The following is a 25,770-nucleotide window of genomic DNA, read 5'->3' on the forward strand; positions in this document are numbered from 1 at the left end:
TGTTCATAGCTGAGTTGTGATACAGAAGTACAGAAGTACAGAAGTACTAACATAAGGTTGAAAACCAGTTCCCTTATTTCTTGGCATGGAAAATTAACACCAAGCAGTAGAGAGAGAGATTTGCTGATGTGCAGTACCTAAAATGGCAGAAAGATAAAAGTGACAGCCACTGATTTCCTACTTAGACAAGAGAAAAATTCCAAATTTTGTCGTGGAGCTTTATAAATGAGCCCTGAAAAGACTGGTGATAAGTACCCTCCATATAATTTCCTCTTACAAAAGAGCAAATAGCTCAGATAGTGTTGTGTGTTTTGTTGTTGTTGTTTTGTTTTGTTTTGTTTTGTTTTGTTTTGTTTTGTTTTGTTTTAATGTCTGCATGGATTCCCAGCTGCAACCTTCAGTCTGGAATACTGCAAGTTTGGTAACATAGATAATAAAAATATTTACCAGTAATAACTCTTCAGTTTAATTCCAGCCAAAACTTGAAGTATCTCCCATATCCAAGAGTTACTTCAAAAAAAGGAATTGCCTTCCTGTGGAATTGTGATTTCAATACTGCCCAAGTATTACAATATTATATAAAGATTTAAATTTAATGTTGCGAGTACACCATCCCAGATTTGGGTGAAAAGAGTGAAGAATGTCATTCATCTTGAGCACTTTCAGTTACATTTGAGGTTGAATCATATACAGTCATCATGTGGAAAGAATCCTCATTCCCCTAGTTGGAAAATTAGATATCTTGTGTTTTTCATAACAAGGTGTAAGTCATTTTACCAACATATCTCAGAAAGTGTCTTTAGCAGAGAAAACATTATGCAGAGGGACTTAGACAGGAATGTTCTTCATAAGGTATACAAGCAAAAAGTTACTCAACCAACCTTAGAAAATGAATAGAAGGTTCATCCTTCACATCACCATTTGATGTTTCATTACCCAGTGACAGTAAATGCAGGTGGAAGCTGTTATAAGGAATTATGCAAGATGACAGCATTCTAACCTGACATGATATAGGCAGGTCATAGCTTTTGATCTGTGACACTAACTTTCTGATAAGCACTATGGGGACGGGGATCATAACAGTCATAACAGAAACATAATCATCATGGCAAATCAATAAAAGAAGTCAGCTTCATGTATATACAAAATATATATATATATATATATATAAGAGATGCTGAAATAACCAATAAAGGCACACATTAGGTACAACATTAATAGATTGTATTTTTTCATCTGTGTTCTACTATTACAAATTTACAGCTACTAGCTTTAAATAAATGCATTGTTTCATACTTAAAATTAATCATAAAACTAGCTTTAACTGATCTGACAAGTAAAAGATATGCTATCTTTTTTTAGAGCTCTTTAAAAAATGCATGCTAGTATATCCAAAATCCCAAAATATTTTTGTTTCATGGTGTTAAACTTCATAGCTCGGAAACGTTTTGAAGAAAAGGAGGGTTTTGTTAGAATATTAATCCCTGAAAACATTCAGTATTTTGCATTTTGTGTGCTCTTACACTGGTGCCATTGATGCTACTCACGTGAATAAGTGTTCATCGAGGGTTAGGAATAAACCCTCACACTTGATCAGAAAAAGCAGTGAGATAAGCAAGCACTGTATTTGCAACAAGAATTTAAGGCAACAAATCAAGAAATTATGGTAAATATAGTCAGATCTTAATGTGAGACTGGTGTATGTTTCATGCAACAGAGACATTTTAGAGTATGAGCTACAAAAATGTGAGTACTGAGCAAAAAGTAGTTATCTTACCAGTGCAATAACCCTTTAGACAATATTCAGGCCTGGAAGAATATAACTATCCTAAAAACATTCTGACTGTAAGCCTGTGCAATTCAAACCAACCAGGAAAGTCTATGGGATTAAATTCAGTAGAATTAAATTCATATTAAATTATTTATTCATTTGAGCCATATTTTTTAATAATTACCTTGAAAAATAAAACTAATTCCTTGACTTTTTAGATAAGAACAGAAATCTAAAGGCTACATTTGAATTTGAATTACATTTGCCCACTTTCTTTTGTTGTTGTTGTTTTTTTGCTTATCCATATTTTTAATTTAATGACAGAATATTGGCTTTGCATCCTGCCCCAGATTTTCCATTTGCACACCCCTTGAGAACATTGTACAATGTGGGAAAATAAAAGGCAAAAAAATGTATAAATGCACTGTTGACCACCAGCAGGAAAGGATTGACACTTGTTTAGTACCCTTGATAAGAAAAAAAATGAAATCATTTGATATTGTCACCAGCAATCAAGTGAAAGGACTGAGCAGAATGCAAGGAATAAGTAAGGCTTAGTGTTATTCGTAACCCTCCTATGTCAGCTGCACTGCAAACAGAGAACAACATGCCTGATGTATGATAACTTGAAGGATCCCCTGTGCCAACAAATAATTTGGTCTGTTTTTACCTGGGCAACTTTTAGAATATTTCAGTGCCACCACTCTGCAAGACATGCTGACTATGCCAAGAAGGATGCGGTTTCTCTAGAACTCCTTTTCATTAACCCCACAAAAGCTGAATATTGAGCTCCCTGCAAGTTGCTGTCTTTTCCAGGTTGTTGCTGCTGCTTCTGACCTTGCAATAAATAGAAGGTCAATGAGTTAAGCAGAGAGTGTAACCTTGGGGGAGAGAAGAAATTTTCAGGCTCCTCTAGGGAAGCCAGGTAGATGGCTCTCTGACACTGTCAGGTCACAGAGTGATTGTAGTGCAACAGGAAAGGTTTCACAGAAGGAGTAAAGCATCTTTCAGTGCTGGCTACAGGAACTGAGGTGTTCAGGCTTGAAGTGGGCATGGGTTAGATTTGGGAGATGGAAGAAAATTTCAGGGAAGGAATATCTGTTTTATTGGCACATCCAATGGTTCAAAGATAGCACAGGTAACTCATATCTGAGGGCCAAGAGTAATCGTGGTGGAATGATTGCTAGTTGGAAGACAAAAAGGGCAGATGGAGAGCAGAGAGATGGGTTTATCAGAAACTAACCTCTGCATCTCATCCTAAAATACTAGGATTATTTATAACTTTGTACAAGATCATGACAGAGAGTAGAGGATATCCTTTTTTTCTTCAAAACATTTATGATTCAGACTTTTCATATTGCCTTTGTCCTCCTACTTCCCCATTCCAGTTACAGTCATCCAAATAATGAGCAAAAGTAGTGAGATGTGGACACCATGGACATGCATGAGTGTCTAAGAACAGTTTGCTACCCGAAGGTAGCCCCCTAATTGTTATTTTGGTGCACTATTTACAGTTCACTGTGTGTACAGTACCGGACATTTCACCTTTGTAATAGATCAGTTCAGCATGCCTTTTGCCAGTCTGATTCATCTGGGTCTTCCAAAGATGGCATTTGAAAACTCACTATAGCACAAGGAACATTAAATAAACATTGAACTGGATTGTCACGAGTCAAGTTGATCCAATAGATTTTTTGAGATCTAACTATTTTTAAGGGGGAAAATCTGCTCCTTATACCAGATTGAGGAGTGGAAAATAACAAAATTAGGCATCCACAATACCATTAAAAAGTGCTGAATTTTATTTCTAGAATCTGAAGTTAATTAGATATTCTTTGGCAAGTAATCTGACAATGAAATATTTTGGTGTTACTATACTGGGAAATATAAAAAAAGTATGTTCATAAGGAACTTGGAATACAATTAATTAGGAAATTTTTGCCAAACAAACAAACAAAAAAAAAGACGGATGTAACTGGAATACTATTTTTAAGTCTTTCCAACTAGCAATAAGAAAGAATGACAGCAACAAGCCTTGAGAAAAGAAAAATATGATATTGTCAAAGCGAAATAGAGGTCACTATTTAAAAGTGGAACTCCTGGGTTATGGACCAAAAAGCAGAAAAGATAGTTCACCAAACTAATCTCATTTCATGAGTCACACTAATGGACCACTTTGGGTTTTTACCCATTTTCCTTACCCAAACTGAAAAACAGAAAGCATTAGCTTACAGCCACAGGTATGATCTACTTATTAAATAGGATGCAAAATATATGCTCATAACATGAGGTAATACATGACAAGTTCATAAGCTGTTGCAATATGATTGATTTTATTCATTTCCATTCCCTTCAGTCTGCACTTGCCTCCCTTTGACTGCTAAAAAAGATCTTGTACAAGACCACTCTATACAATTAAATGTGGATTTGATTTTTCAGATGTGTTTTCAGAGCCCTATAATTGACTCACTGTGTGAAAATTCACTGCATTTTGCTAACAGAAAGTTAATTAAGTCACTATGAAAAAATAATGAATTTTGCCCATCTAAAAAAGCATTTACAAACAGCTTTGATCTAGCGCTTTTTTGTCTCATCTTCCATCTCCATCCTTTTCTCTTCCCATTTACATTACCAAAAGAGCTCTGGTTTTGCAATGTTTTTCATAAATATCAACTCTCTTCTAATTCTATCAATATTGTCATAGCCAAGGTCAGTGTCAGAAATTTTATTTTATCTATGCCCCTGTGCATTCTAAAAGGTCTGTCATGATGTGTGCATTTCTGTTCCTTTACAGTCTACTAAAATACACAAGACTATCTTAATCCCCTTGTTATTCCTGTTAAGAGAAATGTATCAGAACAAAGCAGACAAACCATCTCACCACAGGCTGGCACTTAATAAATGTGTACGCTTAGAGGGTTCCAAAGGAGAAACTGGAAGAAACTGATACACAAGCATGTTGACTTCCTGAAAATAAACATATTTGCACAGTGGGACAAGCAAAGAATGTAGTACCTCACCTCTTCAGGCAGCATGGCAGATAACAGAAGGAATAGGAGGGCAAGTAGGTAGCCAATGAGAAGATCGGGTCAGACACAATACTCCTGGGGTGAGTAGCATCAAAAGGGTTGCACAGAGCTTAGCAGCACAGGGGAGGATCTAATGGTCTGCCAAAAAAAGAGGGTAATGAGAACTTGTTCTGACCTGATGGGAGGATCTTCCAGCATCAGGGGGAACAGATGTATGGGAAGGAGTGAGGAGACAAGCAGTGTGTATGCTCTCCCAATCATGGGCACTGCTCAAGGCTGCAATGTGGCAGCATGGGGGCTGCAAGCCTGCTCTGTTCAAAGATGTTTCCCTCTTCCCCTGACTGGCAGGACAGACCTGTCAGGAGAAGCCCTCTCCCAGGTAGACAACATCTGTGCATGAACATGTATGCCTGGCACTTAAATGGAGTGCTCCTTTGTCTTGTTAAATAGTCTTTTCTCAATCTCCCCATCTTGTTCTGGAAAATTATAGTTCTTTTCTCTGATTATACCTTTCTTGCATCTTTCACTGTGCTCAAAGGTGTCTTGATGGTAGTAGCTCAGCTACGTGTGTCATTCCTTTCTGCAGGCAAAATAACCTCTCTTCCTTGTCAGACACATTTCCTGCCTATGCTGTGCATGGTTTCCATCACTGAATTTTAAAGCTCTAGCTATTTTTCAGCTAGGTTTTAATCTGTGTTTTGCAAGAATATAAATGCTTATCACACACTGATCACAGAATCTGGTAACCCCCCTACACTGTTCCAGTGAAAGAAACACCAGAGTGGTAGTGAGAATATATTTGAGAGATTTGACTGGTAATCATGCAATTTCATTACTGTCAATTTCCTACTTTTTTTTTTTTTGGCAAGTTTTCAACATTTATTTCACCCTTGCATAATCATAAATTGAGCATTGCTGAATCAGAATACTTTGTAGTTCTTAATTGTTATTAAAAAGTGCTCCCAGTCTGTGTTATTATGTACACTGCATTTTTAATCCTATGTAATAGGACTTTTTGTATTCCAGAGCACTAAACAGGAAATACAGACATTTCTTTCTCCTACACATGTAAACTTCTGCCACATATCAGCTATTTGACAAATTCTGTCTTCTGTCTTTTCCTTTTCATACTTTCATACTCCATTGCTTTTGAACGTAATAACCTATTTTGAAAGATTATTCACAGAACAATAATTCATTATATTAGTAGAGAAGTGGTCTCTTTAGTAGGAGCTCCTTAGCATCAAGAATGAAGTGAGCAGTATAGACATTCAACTGATACTGAGAGAGGCATCTGCACAGCCTAAATTCCTTCACAGGTCTTCAGCCCAGAGAAAACTAGATACTTGTGGAGATTCTTGAGGTACTTAGGTAAACTAGTGCTTAGGATGCGTAATAAACTGCCCAGAGATGGCCAGTAAGGAACAGCAGACTACAGCAGATATGGCTCTCTGTGAATGACACAGAGCATCAGCTTCAATGTGAGGATCTCACACAATATTCCTGATTTGGGAGTTCAGCTGTTACATTACCCGTCTTCTGGGGCTTTCCTAATGTTTGCATATTCCATATTCATTTCTTGATAAAGAATTATAGTCTACACACTACCAAGCAACTGCAGCAGTTGAAAGAGGATTTTGCCTGTTCAATTTAGAATAAATAAAACTACCAAAGGGACAGTTTATTTGAAAGAATTCAGAACATTCTGGTTCTTACCAGACTAAGGGCATAAAGATAATTGAATCTGTTAGAAATGCTGTAAGTGTTTTGGCAGTCTGTGGACCAGCTCTACCACTCGCAGATTTGGGGATCTGGATTCGCCAGATCTCCCTGTAACTGAGAACGTTCTGGGCATGTGCTCATGCAAAGCAATCCTCTTTCCCTGTAAAGCAGGATGGACTTTAACAAGTTAAAGTGCAGGGATTATGAGCAACAACACATCACTGTGAGAGACAACTATTGGAAGAGAAAGTGCTTTTTGTTAGCGTAACAGAGCCAAGAAATGATGATTCAAGTATGGACAGAACCGATTCAAAGACTAGCCTTGCTGAACCAAAACTGCAATCTATTAGCAGAGCAATTTCTTCACTGGGTAGTCATTTCAGAGGGTTCTCAAGTCTTGTGAAGTACTTCATAACCAGAAGGCAAAACAAGAGGGATTTACCACTCCTGACAAAGGAGAAAAAAAAAAAAAAAAAGCCAATGGACTGAACACTGATTTAAGAGGCATAGTAGTATGTTTTCCAGCCATAACTGGAAGCTGACTCTACATGCTTTGGAGAACATCATTTAAATTCTCTGCATTTTATTTTCCCTCTTGCAAAAGGAATGTTTACTAAATATTTAGGTTGCTTCTCTCCATTTCAAACACTACTTCATTTATGGGTAGATGATATTTCAGATCATTAAGCATAAATTAGAGCAGAGGAGTCTGTCCTTTTTTCTTTGTAAAATGTTTGAAAATACAGCAGTTAAAAGTGTAAATTTTATTGTAGTTGTTAAGACAGAGTATGGAATACTTCAGTTGCAGGGAAGTGTACTCAGATCATTACAAAGGTTTCTGTGATGATCTTTGAAGCAAAGACATTAATACATTTTGAATGAAATGAGACATTGCATTTTTACAGATTTTATAAAGTTGCAAAAAAAGGCTTTAGAATTCAAGCAAATAAATACTTCCACATAGACTGAATGAAGAACTGTAAGATAATATTTCACAGTTCAGAACACTGTATCCAATAAATGCTTCCAAATATATGCTTAGATGAGAATATAAAAACAAGAGTATTGAAAGAGGAAAATATCAATAAACAAAAACACAAATTGATCATGATAGGTGTGAATTTTGATGGTGGTGATTGGACTGAAAGAAGCCACTGAAGGAAAACACAGTGTAAGTAGATAATACTCTGCTGCACTTCCTGAAATTCAAAAGCTATTAAACATTTTATTGCAGTTTCTACCCTCAAACATAGCCTTATCCAAAATTTGGTGTACACTAAATTACAGTAAATAACTTCAGGCTCTTGTTAATGAGAACACATTTCAGAAGCTTTTAAATCACATTCCCTTGCTGTCAGAGTCATTAATGCTAGGAATGTCTTTTGTATTTTAATTCTGTATTTCATAGTTAGGAATACTGTGTGTAGGAAAAAAAGTCTGCTTGCTTTGGGGTTTTTCCTCTGGTAAGTCTCATGCTTCAGATTTTAATTCGAAAATATAGCTGTCCAAGACTGAGGGAAGTTTGTAGCTGGGTTTATAGCTACACTAACAGTTTTATACATGTAAAATTACATTTGGATTTTTACATAAGGCCATCAGCATTTAAAACTAATGCCTTGATTTTGGACTGTGGCTCATAAGGTCACTAATTCAAATCAAAATCACCAGACTGCCACAGCATGATTTTTCTTGATAAATCTGTTTCATGGTATGAATATACTATTGCAGCAGCATTTTTGTGCTGTTGATACAAATGTGATGTTGATCTGAAATATTACAACTAAATCTTTGCCAGGAAATGAAATCCAGTTTGTACACCATGGTATGCATTTCTGAGATCCTAGAAACCTATTTTCTATTTAACTATTGCCATTAGCAATGTTTAATATATACAACTTTCAGGAAGGTAAGGGTAGAAGATACTTACTAATCATCCTGATTCAAATGTTATAGCAGTCACATTCCACAAATGAAAATATCTGAGTGTGAAAACTTGTCTAAAATGTTCATAATGGAGCTGAGTTATGTTTGCCCTGAGAACAAAAATATACTTCAATTACTGCTTGACTAAACTGGAGTTTAAAGTTAAAAGCTGTACCCTGAAAGACTTGGCTGCTTACAATTCAGGTGCAAAAGTGCCTGATTTTTAGGTACTGGGACCTCCGCACAGATTCCAGAACCCAGAGTTCAATATCCGTATTAAAATGTCTGCTCAGTGTATTGAGAAAGCTAGGAATGGCTATTTGAAGCAGCTATGGGCTACTTAAATGGCTATTTGAAGTAGCTAGTGCAAGGAGCACGAAAGCACTTAGAGCAAACTGGGAGGAAACAATGAGCACACAGATGCACACAAAACACTGTTACACTGCAGATGCTCGGGCAGAGCTTCACAAAAGCATCTTTTTTCCCCAGTACACTCCACCCACAATGCTCTTCTGGAAGGGATGTTCCACATTCTTTTTTTCAAAAGGATGCAACAAAGATCATTCTTTTCATTTTATAGACAGCTGGAGAGGGAATTGCTACATATCTTTCTATAATAGCTTGATTGTTAGTAAATTTGTGCATACATTGGAGTGTTGAGTTCAGTTTTCTTCTCAACCTAAGGGCATTCAAACTAACATGCTATTTCCCCAAAGAATTACTGAAAGAACTGAAGGCTGTAATAATCTTGTTAGTGAGTAATATATAGAATGGCTCAAAATCTTACAGAAGAAAGCTTATGAAATCTTATGAAATCTGTCCTGGTTTCAGTTAGGACAGAGTTAATTTTCCTCCTAGTAGCTGGTAGGGTGCTATGTTTTGGATTAGGATGAGAAGAGCGCTGATAACATGCTGATGTTTTAATTGTTGCAGAGCAGTGCTTACACCAAGCCAAGGACTTTTCAGCATCTCACTCTGTCCTGCCAGCAGGCAGGCTAGGGGTGCAGCAGGAGCTGGGAGGGGACAGACCCAGGACAGCTGACCCAAACTGGCCAAAGGGGTATTCCATACCATCTGATGTCATGCTAAACAATATATAGGGGTGGCTGGCCGGGGTGGGGGGGCCGGCTGCTCGGGGATAGGCTGGGCATCGGTCAGCGGGTGGTAAGCAATTGCATTGTGCATCACTTGTTTCGTACACGTTATTAGTAGTAGTACTATTATTATTATTACTATTAATTATTTTCCTGTCTTAACAAACTGTCTTTATCTCAACTCACAGGCTTCGCTTTCCTGTTTCTCTCCCCCATCCCAGAGAGGGAGGGGGGAGGGTGAGCGAACGGCTGTGTGGTGTTTAGCTGCCAGCCGGGTTAAACCACAGCAAAATCTTGTGAAGCAGAAGTAGCATTGTGTAACATTGATCTGAATATACTTAGTTTCAACATCAAGACAGAAACAACAAAGACCTAAAGATGTACTACCATTGTGTTCTACTTAGAGAAGAAAGCTATGTAAAAAAGATGAAGCTTCTTAAAATGAAACCAAAAGAGATAGCTAAGACAATTAAACCCTTCCCAGCAGCATGCAGATTTCTGAAAGATATCATATAGCAAACACAACAACAGTGCATGTCATCTGCTGAACAAGATTTGAAAAAGGAAAATATATTAAGCCAGCATGGCTACTCAGCCTAGAAAAAAAGATATTATTAGAAAACAGAAAGTAATTATCAAAATATTGTACAAAAATAGATAAAAGCCTCATAAATTTTGACAGCTTAGATATAAAAGTACAACTATGCAGGCCAAGAAAGGGTTTGAAGAGCAAATAGTGAAATGAATGAAAACTTTTTTAAAGCCTTCATCTAACATGACAGCAGCAAAAATCCCTCCAGTGAGTCTTGCAGAATCCATCAGAAGGGTTATGTGAAGGCTTGGAAAGGGTTGGCAGCTCCCTGGGGCCAGGCATACAGAGATGCAAGGGATATGTCAGACTAGGAGCCTCACCAGGGGTGTCCATCCTACTGTACCCAGGCAGGGAGCAGGAGCAGGTCAGGTTGGAGGACGGTGCCCAAGAGGGTGACGGGCAGCCTGGGTCAGTTATGGCACTGTGATAATCAAAACCATCATGTACATGCTGCAGATCTCTAAACCACAGATCGACCAAGAAAATTCACATGCTAGTAGATGTGGATTTAAAACTGGCTGAACATCTGGGCCCAGAAGGTGGTGGTTAGTGGTCCAAAGTCTAGTTGGAGGCCAGTAACTAGTGCTGTACACTAGAGGTCAATATTGGGTCCAGCTCTATTTAGCTGCAGTGTGGAGATCTGCTCCATGTGGGACCCATGGGCTGCAGGGGGACAGCCTGCTCCACCAGGGGCCTCTCCACAGGCTGCAGGGGAGCTTCTGCTGCATGCCTGGAGCACCTCCTGCCCTCTTCCACCTCGGTGTCGGCTGGGCTGGTTCTCACTCCTCACTCTCCTAGGTGCTGTGACACAGCAGGTTTTTTCCCTTTCTTAAATCTGCCCTCCCAGAGGCCCAACGAGCATTGCTCACTGGCTTGGCTCTGGGCAGCAGTGGGTCCCTTTGGAACTAGTTGGAACTGGCTCTTATCTGACATGGGGCAGCTTCTAGGCACTTCTCACAGAGGTCACCCCTGCAACTACCTGCTATCAGGTACTAAACTCCTCCATTAAACCGTGTCACTAAGTTCTACATCTACATGTTTCTTGAAGCCCTTGGGGGATGTTGACTCAACCACTTCCCTGGGCAGCCTATTCCAATGCTGCACAACTCTTTCAGTAAAGAAATTTCTCTTAACATCCAACCTAAACCTCCCCTGGTGCAACTTGAGGCCACTTCCCCTCATCTTGTCACTTGGTGGCTGGGAGTAGAGACCAATCCCCACCTCACTATAGCCTCCTTTAAGGTAATTGTAGAGCATAATAAGGTCTCCCCTGGGCCTCCTTTTCTCTAGGCTAAACAGCCCCAGGTACCTCAGCTGCTCCTCGTAAGACTTGTTTTCTAGCCCCTCCACCAGCTTCATTGCCCTTCTTTGAATCTGAAGATTTGCTGCATCCTTCTGAGCAACCACAGTTTCATTGTTGTCACCTGCTTCCTCAGATAAATCAGGGTTAATCAACCAAGGTTGAAGGATGGAAAAAAACTTGTAATGAAAACATTAACAGAATATAGTATTAAAGAATTGGCCATAGAACACTGAAATGATGGATAAGTAAGTAACAAAAAGAGGGATGTTATTTTAGAACTGGAAAAGATTCAGAGACAGGCAGCAAGGCTTTCCAGAGACATGGCATAACTTCCATATGACCACACCATTCCATATGAAAAATGGCTTAGTCTGTGACACTTCAACCCGGGCAAGATGAGGCTTACAGAGATGTAATAGAGGTCTACAAAATAGGAGCACCATAAAGAAGGTGGATAGGGATCAAGTATTCATTGTCTCTTACAGCAAAAGAATTATGAGCCATCATGTGAAGCTAGCAGGAATCAAATTCAAAACAAACAAAAGTGTTCTCTGAATGGGTATCAGACCAGTGGAGCAGTGTGCCAAAATCCCTGCTGAGTACAAAAAAATGTACATACATTCAAGGAGAGGCTGAAAAAGAACTTGAAAGAAAGATCAGCTGAGAAGCTAGCAAAGAGAAATCACATCAGGCTCACGAATTACTCTGACATGAACGTAGTCAGATACTGGAAAGCATCTTTCAGGGAAAGAGCATATGTGCTTACCCCATTATTTTTCCTTGACCATCCTCTCTGATGGTCATCACTACCTAGATGATCTTGGTTTGAATAACTGTAGCCTTTTCCTGTATTACTCTGGAATTTTGTCGTAAGTATAGTGATCTGTCTTCTCAAAGCATTCATAGATTTACACAGAGGGAAACAGAAGCATTGCTGGTGTGGAGAGAGAAAGGATGAAAACAGTTGTGAAAGTGGAAGGGATAAACATACTGTAGTTCCAGCTAATATTGTCCACTGAGAAATGTATGTTCAAGGTCACCTGATACAAGACCTCTGCCACCGATCATAGTACCACTGCTAGGAATTAATTACTTGGTTTTACAGGTAATCTGAAAACAATGGAACTACAGGAGAGTGTTGAGTAAGAATTCAGTCTTTCTACTCAAGGTCTCAAAGAAAAGTGTCACCTGGTAAGTAACTTGATTTCTGTTTTATTTTTTATTTTAAAAAGTCTATTTGAACCATATAATATATATATACAGGCCATCATTCATGCCAGAGAAAAAGCTCTCTAGAGGGAAGAAAAGACAGATAAGTAAATAGCATGTAAGTAACCAAAATGCTATTGCTTTATAAAATATAATTTTGTTATTAGAATTACAAATATTTTAATTCAAAACAATGGTTAAAACCAGAGTCATCTGAATATAGATGCTAGCAAACATGAAGAGATTTTAGGAACTGGAAGTCATTTCACAAAGAATGTTCTGATGTATCATGTTTCAATGGGCCACAGACTGCAGCCTGTAGAGGCAGAAGGTAAATATTTCAGGCTTATAAAATCTGATGAAGGGAACAAAAAGGAAGAGGGGGAAAGCAAATAAAACAGAATAAAAATTCCAGACTATAAGCACTGTATTATATCAAGTTATGTATTTATGCTTATCTCCTCTGAAACATTTTATACATAGTAACATGTACTTTATAGTATTTAGTTCTTTCAGGAGGAAGTGGAATCATTCAGCCATATGTGTGCTTGCTTTACAAAGTCATGCAAATACACTGCTAGCTAGAACTATAAAAAAAAAATACAAAAGAATTTTGTTCCCCATTGCCCAGTCATTTAAATTCAGGTGATGTTTTTCTGCAGTATGTTCTCTCAGACTGAATCTTTCTTTCTAAACTGCTGTGCTCAGTAGGACACTCTTGATTTAGTCAGTGACACCTTGTATGCAATGGCTTTTGGAAACTTCTTACTGACAGCAAAATGTATCAGATCACTAATAATCACTTTAAGCAATCTGAAACAGCCTGCAGTTACTTGTGAAAGACATGCAATCATTTTTTTGCATGTACACCTCTACAAACCATCACAGATGAACTCTACTGGTGAATAAACATATTAAATTAAGGTCTATTACATTTTTCATTACACACACTGGGCACATTATATGAAAGATATCTGAAGTTACTTCAGCAATTTAATAGCATAATCTAATGGTCTCACTACAGTTTAGAGGAATTATCACAGAAAAAGGGCCACTAAAGTCAACTGTTAACAGAAAGTACTAATTTTTTGTCTAACTTCAAGACAGTGGACATATAAACCCAGTAGTCTCAATTACATTACTATACCTTCCTTCAAAGCTTCTAGTGTTATCAACAGACAATACACACAGAGGCATCTCATCATTCAGATTTCCTCGATGATCTATACAGAGACACAGCAATTCACTCCACCCTAAAATGTGGATTCCTGCATTCCTAATTTCCAATTAGATGTGTACTCTGAGGAGAGATCAGCTGGGCCCACTGGTTTCTCCGAAGACAGAGGACAAGCCTGAGGGACCACATCTCTGAGCACAGAGTGCCCCCCGGGAGCTGGATGGAAGGGTTGTGAAAGGGGCATTGAGATAAATGTGAATTCTATAGTTATTTGTTGTTTCAAGCTGTGCATGAATAACAGTGTCACCAAAGTTAGCTGCCTATAGAAACTACCACAGAGTTTTAATTACATGGTCACTTTATGGTCTGAAGGAAGAATTTCTCTTTTACTAGGTTTCATTTCAGTATCAGAAAAACAGGTGCCCATCTTTTGCTGACACCCTTGTATTTCTGACAACAGCAAACTTATTCCTCACTAAATTTAACTATTTTTCCACTGAACTTCAAAGTGCAACTATACTCATCCATTATTTATTACTAGTCTGTTAACATATTAAAGACATCTCCTAATTTCAAAATGCCACGCAGAAGTCCAAACATTAAAATCCATGTTAATATTTCTAGAAGTATTAAAAATGAACTTTAAAACTTTAGAAGTGTTGTCAGGAACAGCATACGTCTGATGAGAAATTTCCTGACTGAAGGTAAATTGCTCAAGTTTATTAGTTGCTCTGTAAAAATTTAATGAAATTACTATAAATAGGTCAAGTGTTGTGAGAACAAAGTATGACTTGGATGCAAAAAAATGAATACGTACCAACTGTAAAATATAAAATTACATTTTAACTTGTATTTATGAAGGCATTTAGCATTTAGTGAGCTCAATAACCTCTTCAACAAATTTCAGTGATGGTAAATTTCAGTATGAAGCCCTCAATTAGTGATTTGCAAAATCTTATTATAATTCCTAAGGAAATATTTTTTGTGTAACCAATGTAGAGGTAAACTGAGAAATAACATAATGGTAATATAAATGTTATCTGTTTCAGCATGAACAGCACATCCCCACTCTCTGGGTAAATTTACATACTTCCCATATGGAAGGTGACAGACAACATTTTAATGATGAATAATCAAGTTAATCAAGTTAAATCTAAAGGTCATTTGTTACATTTATTCATTATGAAAGGGAAAATATCACATTAACCAAACTGAGAAACAGTGAAAAGGTTACATTTTTTGAATCACAGTAAAAATATCTCAGATCCTACAAACCTTTTACCATTCAGGTTCCAGAAATAGTTACACTCACAAACTCAGGTCATGCTCCCATAAAGTGGCCCCCTCCACACACACACACCCTTCTCTCTTCTTCATTTATGTTTGAAGTTTAAATTTTAGCAATATTTGGATACAAAAAAATATCCCTCTGGAGTCTAGATCAGATGTTATAACGGATTAATCTCCCCAGGAGACTTTTAAATTTTAATTCTGAAAAGGAAATAGTAGAAAGGAGGGAGGGGAAAAAAAAAAAAAAAAGATAAAAATACCAAGCTATTCCAATAGGCCTCCTGGTATAACTGCCTGTTTGCAAAGCCTTTCAGGGCATCACATATATAGCACTGGGAGCAATGTGGCAATGAAAACAGCTTCTCACATGCTCAGGAGTGAAAATGTCAGACTTACTGTAAGTGTGCTATGAGGGCTGGCATCTCTCTGAGGTCGGAGCACTCCTGAGCAGCAGGACCTCACCCTGGGGGCAGCCAGAATGGATCTGGAAGCCAGGGCCTTGCCCCTGGCCCCAGTCAAGAGCAGGGCAGCCAGGGGCAGCCCCAGCCCCATCCATCAGGCAAGTCCCCAAGGACAGGACAGGCTGGGATGTTGGTCCATGGGTGGGCCTAGCTTGGTGGCACACTGCTGGGGCGCACAGGAGCTCAGACTGAAAGCTGGTCCAGGGTTTGGCCTTGGCCATGGCTGCCCCACAGCACTTGAGAGCCTGTCCCCCAGGCCACCACACAAAAGGGGCCACCCTCAAATCTGCTGGCTCTGAGCTGGCCCCAAACAACATCAGCCAAACCTCTGGGAGCAGGGATGCTCTCAGATACCTTACACTTATTACTGAGTAAACTTCCCAGATTTTACAAGAGCTAAGAATACATCTTTTAAAAAAAAAATGTATATTTCAGTATGCTCTGTACTTTTCATGCCCACACGTACAAAGTGGGGAAAGATTTAGCGGAGTGCTAGTGATTTTCAGTACCACTTGCCTTTGTGAGTCAAGAAAAGAGTTGGAGTAAAACTGCTAAGAAATGAAACATTGGTCTAGATTCTCTGAGGTATCAAAAAATGTCTGCCCAGGCTCTCAAAGCACTTTCTCTTGGACTGACTGCTCCCTCTTGTCTGGTCAGATCCTTTCCTTACTGTGTTTCAGTTGCATTGTGCTCCCCTAGGGCTAAACATCAGCTTCTTCCCAGATGAAATACCTGACAAAGTCTATCTTCCCTGAAAAGACTTGAAGTTTCAATTCAGGGTAAAATAAAGCCAAGTGTATTTGAAAACAAAGATAAAAAAATCACAATGTAAGCAACATCTAAACAAGCTGTATATTAATATTGCTGCCAGATTTGCTAGACAGGTTTCTGAGTCTGATGCATGGTAGCACCATGACACAATAACCATTGTTCCTGCTCTAGCTTGGAATGAACTTGGGATCAGAGGCCTGCCCAAGCAAACGAAACAGTGCCAGAGCATGGGCATGGTCCTATAATTATCTTAACTGTTTAGGCAGTCTCTGCATTGCTGAAGCCAACCAGCGCTCTCCAAGTGTTACTGGCACAAAAGCATTTCCAGCAGGCGATTTAGATTTAGCCACCCATCTGGAAAAGGCAGCCATGGAATAAGCATAGCCCTTGTAGTTAGGTTCAGTGCCAAAATTCAGGTCTTGGCCATTTTATTTCTCAGTGGAGATACTGCTTGGTACTCTGATTTATGAAGGGATTTGACATATAACACCACCATTCATGCTGTCCTACTGGATGGTTATCTTAAACTTTAAGTATGAGCAGCTTAAACATGTTGCAAAATTTATTTTATTGAATTGCTATTTAATAACTTCAGTGTTCACATCTGACCAGGTCATTGACCAGAGCATGAAATTCACCCAGGGGTCTATGTTTCGTGTTCTCCTGCCATGGTGCTCTTGTCTCAAACACTTCCATGGTAGGGCTGCAGCCACATTACTGATTTGGATTCCATAATCTGGTGATGCAAGGCAAAAGAGAAGCTTCTGCACTGCATCCAAGATGTTCTCTATCTCTTTAAAGCAATGCAGAAGTGTACCAGCAAGCAAACTGTGTCAATGAGCCATCCGCTAAAATATATCTGGATTCTTGTGCTCCTTCTTTTATTTTTTTTTTCCTTAGATTGCATTTTTTCCCATTCTGTCATGTTTTTTCACATTTTCTGCTGTCTCTTCACTTGGTCTCTTTGTTATTTATATATCTTTAACCTTTCATAGCTATACGTTCTCTTCCCTTTCTTTTCTCATTCTGTTCCTGTTCTACTCTCCTACTTGTGACATCACTCCCAGAACAATCCTTAATTCCTCAGACACTGCACTTTCATTTATTCCCTTAAATCTGTCATTGAATAATACTCTCAGTCTTTCCAAATATGTACACAAAACCATTCCTACCAAAAAGCTTAGCAGACCTCAGACACACTCCTCACCCCATCCTGAGACATCTCCTATCAAATTACCGCAAATATCTCTTCCCAGCTTGTATTTATTTGGTACTGCAAAAGCCTTTGCTGTTTGTTCCTTAAACTATCTTTCATTTGCAAAATAATAATAACAATAATAATAATAATAATAATATCAGTAAACCTCTAAAACGGCATTGTTCTGAGTAGCTAAGTTCTCACCCTTCTCCCATTGAGATCAGCTGAAGACTTGTCCATGGAATTCAGTGGTGGCAAGACTGACCTCAGTAAAAAAAATAGTCTAGTATAATATGAAAGAATAATACAGCAGTTAGTTGGTTTTTTTTTCATTACTACTGTTTTCTTTTTCATTATCACTAGTGATGTTAACATATCTTTTTGGCATTCATTTCATTTCATTCAGCATTCCTGACAAATGAACTTATCATCTGATTAATCAGAGAATATAAAATAAACATGCTTTATATCTACAACTGTTTCAAATCAGTAGAAAAAGATGAAATATACATTCAAGTACTCTGCAGACAGTGTATTTCTTCCAGCTTATTTGCTTTGACATTAACTGTACAAATAATGTCTTCTAAGCATGAGCAAACAAACCTCTGTAAACAGCACAACAGATAATGCTGGAAAGTCTAAGGCACATCTGAGAGGATCTACTTTGCTGTCCATGTTGCTATATTATTTTTTTAACAAGTTTGGCAAAGAAAATTAATGTATTTAGATCCAAAAATGTGTCAATGAATTTGCTAATGAACTTGTTCATATCATTGGTTTCAGTCATTTTTCATAAGTCGATGATCACATTTGAAGTTTTTAGGCTGAGGGATTTTAAACTCCACTATGTCCTTCTCACTGCACCAAAACTCACACACTAGTAACTAGAAATGTAAGTCACATCCTTCAGTGAAACAATCTGTTATAGAATCATTCTAAGGTATTTTCTACAGCAAGGGATGAGCAAAGGCAAACAGCCACCTGTTTAAATCTCATGGCAGACAAGAATCACTTTTTTGCTACTTTCTGAAGCATATAAGACTGGCAACTTGCTTAAGGGGACCACTTTTACCATGGAACAAGGAGGAGAATTAGCAGAACATATGACAGCTTCTCTTGATAACAAATGTTGATAAATATCTTTGTTACGAAATCAAGCAAGCACTAGATCCCTCTACTACTAATATGTAGAACCTGGGAAAATACATTTTCAAGAAACACATTTAAAAGTGACGGATTGCCTGTTGTTGTCCATCTTGAAAACTTTTCCTTATGCTGTTAACTGCAATTTTCTACTAAACAGCTTTCCAGGAGAAGGCCATATGGTCTTTAAAGTAACTCCAACTAACTCCGACATAAAGCTAGTTAGCAATACAACTTCACTACTGTTATATGCTCTGAAGAAAAGAGCTAGCTATTGACTAGAAACAAATAAATAGAAATCAGAAATAAAAGGTCCACTGTGGGCACTATGCCGTGTCACAAGTGTGTTCAGGGGCTGGAAAAGTGGCTATTTAAAAATATTATTGCATAAGGTTTTTAATCAATAACTGCATCTCTCAAAGTGGAACCCTCCCAGGCTGATAATTTTAAAAATGACCATGAGTGACCAGCTAAATTATAACATAATGTATTAACTGATAAATTACAGAAAGCTGCTTGAAAAAAAAAATGCTATAGAAAAAAAAACACATGCCAAGCTAAAACTGAAAAACATTTATTTTCAGAAAATAATCTCTAATCTCAGAAAAGAGAAATTTCCACAGCCTAAAACTAGGGTTTTCTATTTTCACAACCCTTACAACTGTCCCATCCCAAGGTCATGAAAAATTAAATTTATACTCTGAAAATCCCATCACTTCATCAGACTAGTCAGCTATGGCAACACCAACTATCAATTCAAAAACACTAAGCTTCTAAGTGGCTATTGTGTGATATCTGATACCTGCAGTGGATTAAGTGCAAAGCAAGGACCTTTCTTTCAGTGTATTCTTAGGATATAAACACAAACAAAGAAACAAAAAAGATTCCTTGTCATGTACATACAAATGTTCCAAACTTCCCAACATAATTGTTATTACCAGAAGGGCATACTGGTTTTCAGATAAAGAAGCTGGTCTAAAGTCAACTACTGCCTTACACAATCAAAAGCATTATTAACCCCAAGCAAATGTTAAATGATGAAAGTAAACTGGACCTGAAAATTTGACCTTTTTATGTATAAATTATGTATCTGTATACATAATTTGTATACATATGTGTATACATGTGTGTGTATTTATATACTTAAATGATATATATATATCTTTTGCAACAAGATAAAATGTAGAATGATTGGTACTCTTACCTGAGTTAGAGGAGTTATATTTAAACTCTCTCTCTTATTTTTAAGTATCTGGAATAAATTGTCTAAGTGTTACAGGAGAACTAAAACACAGCTCTGTAATACATGTTAATATGAATTAATGTTCTAGCACACCGAGCTAAAATACACACTCCAGAATCAAATCTACCTGGTAGATGACTTATCAGACGTTTGGATTATTACCAGTTATTTTGAATCTATGGCTAATTCTGGCCATATGTATTAGCAATTCAATTTCTGACTCGCAGATTTTCAGAAATTAATGACTTTACTTATGTACATGGCTATATTTTAAATAATGGAAAGAACTTAGGAAAGACACTTGGGTATCATTGCTGACAGCTCCAACAATGCCCCTGGTCCATGTAAAGTAGCAGTTACTGGTTATGAGATATAAATCGAATGTCCACACATACAAAGGAGCAGGTGAGGGAACCCAAATAATGTAGTACTTACTTAAGTGTAATACTTACTATGGGTTGGAGGGATGAACATTTTGGGATTACACAAGGCATGTTATGGGAAGTAACCACAAGTGGGGAAAGAGAGGGATCTATGTGGTTGAAGGATGAACAAGCATAGGAAAATAGGGGGTTAAAGAGATAAAAGGGGCCAGTCACATGTACTGGTCAGTGTGTTAATCTAGCCATGCCCTGTACCTGCCCTGCACCTGATGAGTGGTCTGTCCTGTCTTCTCATTAAATTCCATTTCTAACTGTTTTTGTTTGTTTGGTTGCTTGGTTTGTTTTCTGGTTGAAGGGGCTCTTTATGCAGGTGCTTGTGTGAATGGAGGTCTAGCAGATGTAGTCAGACCATGCATCACAGGGTTGTGTGTCTGTGGTTCCAGCAAGTGGAGAAAGTTAAGGATGTGTGCACCAATGTGTGATCACTAGCAAATATCAAGCTTGGCTAGCCAGTAAGTAGGTTAAGTGACCTGGAAGCCAGGGGTGTGTTTGTCTCAATTGGAGTGAGACAGCAAGAATTCAGTACTGGTGGGGACATTGGGGATTGAGAAATTGGCTGGAACACCCATTTATGCATGTGTGTTTTTCTCTGGGTGTGAGGCAACTGTGGAGAGCAAGGATCCAGGGACCAGCTACTAGGTAGACTGAATGTCTAAAGCCAGTCATTGTGCATATTGTACATTATACACATACATTTTTATATTTCCCACTAACATAACTTAATCCTAACCAGCCAGAGAGGGGACCAGAATGAAACTCTTGGTGTCATTTATTGTTTCTGTGAATGCTGAGTGGTTTCTGTCTAGACAGATCTGCATGGCCAGTCATGTATATATGTATACATGTAGTAGACAGTGTGTGTGCCTATTTGGAAATGTGCTTGGCCTTGATACTGGTTAGACCTAAAGGAAGGGAGCTACAGCATCCTTGCCTTTTTCAGGCCTATGGGATTCATCAGCCCATGTCAGGGACTAAAACAAAATGTTTGGAAATACAAAATTGAGATGTCATCTCATCATTTAATTTTCAAAGCATAAACTAAATCAGAGAACATTCACCTGTACAATATTCTGTTCTAATATTAGGATTTCAGGGGGAAAAAAATGTGACAGACATAGAAAAGTTAGGACATAGATAGTGATAATAGCCATCTGATGGAAAAGCTTAAATAGGAGAAATGTTAAAATCCAAGACAAACTGAAAAATCTATTTCACTCAGGCATAGCTGCAAATGAACTATGAGGGTCTTCATAAAGGTATGAAGGAAGGTTGGTATTGTCCTTTCCTAATTCAAGAAAAAGGGATATTTAGTTAAACTAAAATCATATCTAAAAGCAATAAATTAAAATGCTTTGTTATAGTGTGCATTATCCAGCAATGATACTCATTGTCAAAAATTAATAGTCAACACAAGACAGATGGCTAAAGAGGTATTTTAGCTTCAATTTTGATATGAAGATTGAGAAATATTCACAACTGTGAATATTAAGTAGGATACAATAATAAGAATTCAAGCCTTCATACCTAAGGGCATAAACTGATGACTAATTAAATATGATAGGAAAAGAATATCATTCTAAACACATTCTTCTGTAATTGTCCAGTTATATATTTTTTTGCATCTGGTAGTCTGTGCTGATGAAGGCTGAATACTATAACTGAGTAATCCAGTAAGCTTATTCAATATGACATTCTTAGGATCTATTTTAGTTTATCTAAATTTTATTTAAATTACCTTAGCAGTGGACAGTTGCCACAGCTTTCTCACATATAAAGAAAACAGGTCACCAAAGGCTTTGAAAAGTTTAGCATTGTTCTAATATTTATTGCCAGTCTTGTTAATGCTGATGCTTCAAGCAGGGGGATGATTTTCAGGTAAATAACTTTTCTACAAATATATATGTTTATATATTGTGGTAAACATTACAAAAGCAGATAGTTGTTACCAATTATTCAGCATCTTTGCCTAATTATATTTTTCATCAGCAGAATAAAACAGCTAAATAATGAACACGAGTTCTTTAAAATGTATGATGAATTACTTATCAAAGGCAGATCCTTGGTAATGTTGTTTGCCTCTTAAAGATAATACTAATCTTAACATAAAAGTCCATATCTTCTCTACACTGAGAGGATTTGCTTTTTCTTAGCTGGAAGCCTTTGTACTGAAAGCTTTATCATGGTGAATGTACAGGAATGAATATGGCATTTCAACATTGTTATTACAAAATAGATTACCCGTTGTCTTCAAGTTGCTAAAAGTCTAGGAATCATATTGTTATTGTTGAAAGCATTTAAAATGGCATCTGCATGCTTTCTAATGAGCTGTGTTCTCTTTTAATTTGTTGTACATTTATTACTATGATATGAATGTACAATGGTGTTTCTTTTTTTTTTGACAGTAAATATTGTCAGAGGCGAAAGCCACATCTTTCAGCGAGGTTTCCTCATCTATTATTTTAGACAGTTGAATAAAAGCTCTTAGCTCACTGATATGTTGTTGTGTTCATTTTAACAACTTTTATATTAATTTAAGTTGTAATACAGAGTGAGAAGTCCTAGGATATTTAGAACGGAAAGATTAACATTTCAGTTCCAGTCTGCTAATTCTAGTTTGATACTTTTCAATAGAGACCAACTACTGGCCTGCATGGTGTAAGCTTTGGTTATAAATGCACTTATTGGCAAATGGTTTCTAACTACTGTGCTGCGTATCCTCCCAAATGCCAATTATGTCTGACAAAAGTGAAAGGTATACAGAACCTGAAGTTTTTTCATAACCTTTTAGGATAGAGGTCTTCCCACTAGGGTCAAGAAATCAGACCAAAATCCCAAGGTTTGTCTTTTTCTCTTTGTAGCTTTTTGTTCTGTATGCCATCTTTGTGTGCACAGATTTAGTGCCTGTGAAAGTCGCTATAATTATATCTCTGGAGGCTGAAGTCCTTTTATGCAGTCACAAAGAAAACAAAGTGCAAGCAGCAGTCAAATACATTTTCCCTCTGGCTTGCTTCAACCTTGACCTGATAATACACAACTGTAGAGGTGATAATATGCCTTTCCCTATTCTCCTCTGAGGTGACGCTGCTTGAATGCAATTTTTAGTGAGGATGCAAATCAGGTCACCTTAACAAAAGACACATCTCTATAAGCTTACAAAATAACCAGAAACAGTGAGTGGTTCTGAAAAGGAATAGACTTTCTCAGCTTATGTCCAGAAAGAAATTGCAGAAAGGTCAGTACACAAAAGTCATAACAAATTCCCTTTATGCAAATATATGGTCTAAATAGTCTTTGATCTAACCTTCTATGAAGTGCTTATACAGCTCACAACATATTGGACCTTTCTGCCATTGGAATCTTTAGAAAGTCTCATAACAGAAATAAAGAACACATTTTTCCTTAGCACTCACTTGGCCTCAGCATGAAAATATCTAATACCCTCAAAATCCCTACTAGATTCAGCTACAGAAGCATAACTGCAACTAGGAAACTGTGGTTATCATCATGTTATAGCCAGAGACTTTGCTTCAGAAGAGGATCCAAGCAACAGAAATGACCCTAGGCCTCATAACATGCTAATGTGCTTACAAAACTTCTTATTCCTGGGGTAGCTCATTTGAATAAACTAAGGTATTTTTAAAGAGCTCTAGCATGTTTTGTGTAAACATACACAATTTTTGGAAGTGCATGGGAATGTAGGAAAACCTATTGCTGAGAGTCTTCAGACTTTCATTTTTCTTGCTAAAACAATTTTAGGAAGAATGATGAACCATCTAGAACAATGAGAATTAACCGTGGATTGAGCCTGAGCAAGAAGGTACTTTCTCAGAACGCCAATGAGATGAGGATTAATGTGAGATGTATGTAAACACAACTTAGTGGATTTCTTCCTTTTGCAAGTAATTTTACACAGAGCATGAGTCATCAAAGAAACTGGTGTTCTGGTGTGAATATAATAGGGAGCAAAAAACAATTTAAATCTCCTTCTATCTCCATCTCACCCTGTCTTTCCACCACATTGACATTGTTTGTATTTCCAAAGCAGCTTTGTAGCTCTTTTCTGACTCCCTGACTCCCTACACCAAATCTGGAACAAAAAGGACCAGAATACTTCTGAATACCAGAATATTTTAGGAATGTAAATTGTGTTAGCTCTAGAATAGAGTAGCAAGGCCAAAGGTCTGAATCAATCCTTTCACACCATCCATACCTGGATAACATATAAAGAAGCAGCTGAGTACAAGAGTTACAGAAGCAACCTGTTTCCCTTCCTTTACAAAAATTCATACATTCCTATTTGTACTGTTGTAAGAAATCATGCATTCAGTAATATCACTTTTTTGGAGATAGAAACATTTTGAACTCAAATCTCAGAAGGCTGTAGTCAAAAAAAAAAATCTCTAAAAAAAATTACCTGATTATGAGTATTTGTTTTCATTTCCATAGAAATTCTTTCTATCCATCATCACCTCTCCTACTTGGGAACATCTTGTTTATATTGTGGAGCTAAGAAGGAGTTTTTATTTTGAACCCATTGTCAAAATGGTATTATAAGAAAATAATGCAGATCTTTATCATCCTTTTGTAGGTTTTGAGGATCTTTCATGATTTTTCAGAGTTCTCAGAAGGCAGGAGTTTATACAGAAGAATTGAGTGTATGGCTGATGCACATGTTTAAGAATATACAATTATTTATCCTGACATATTTATTTTAATATGTTCATATATATAGTTATATTGCTTTGAAATAGCTTTTCATTTTCATGCCTGAAACTATATAACAAAAGATAGCTGAGCAATGAATTTTAGAGTTATGCAATGTTTCCATCACTGGATTTTCTGAGGATATCATTTGGATTTGATATCTATGTAGAGTAAAATGATCAAAACATTTAGCCTCTAAGACTTTGTTTTCATGTTACTTTTCTCCCTTGACAGTTCTCTGTAAAGAACAAGGACAGAAAAAATGTCAAAATTATTTTTCACTCAGAGGGCAGTAAGGCACTAGAACAAGTTGAATACAGTGAAGCTGTGGATGCCCCATCCCTGGAGGTGTTCAAGAACAGGTTGGATGGAGCTTTGGGCAACCTGACCTAGTGTGGGGCATCCCAGCCCATGGCATGGGTGTTAGAACTTGAAGATTTTTTAAGGTCTTTTCCAACCCAAGCCGTTCCATGATTATATGATTTATGGAAATACACTGCATATACAGGCCAGTGGTAATATTCTACTTTGCTCCTAAGGCACAGTGGACATCGTATTTAAGGTATAAAGCACTTTGAACACCAGGCTTTGTTCAAAGGTAAGCTCACACTTCAGTTTTTGCCTCTGTAAAATTGGTGATGCAATACAAACAGGATGAACAATATGAACTAATCTATCATGGCTCTGATCTGCAGTA

General features: G+C 37.5%; 1 long non-coding RNA gene across 1 annotated transcript in view; it reads left to right on the top strand.

Moving 5' to 3' along the window:
- The first annotated feature begins 9,576 nt into the window (after positions 1-9,576).
- LOC106040479 (uncharacterized) overlaps positions 9,577-25,770 on the top strand; it is a 31,202-nt gene continuing 15,008 nt past the window's right edge. Inside the window, exons 1-2 of the long non-coding RNA XR_010828568.1 lie at positions 9,577-9,609; positions 12,540-12,625. This is a non-coding gene — a long non-coding RNA (uncharacterized lncRNA). The remainder of the gene's footprint in view (positions 9,610-12,539; positions 12,626-25,770) is intronic.

Source organism: Anser cygnoides, chromosome 1 (assembly GCF_040182565.1).
Source record: "Anser cygnoides isolate HZ-2024a breed goose chromosome 1, Taihu_goose_T2T_genome, whole genome shotgun sequence".
NCBI classification, from domain to species: Eukaryota; Metazoa; Chordata; class Aves; order Anseriformes; family Anatidae; genus Anser; species Anser cygnoides.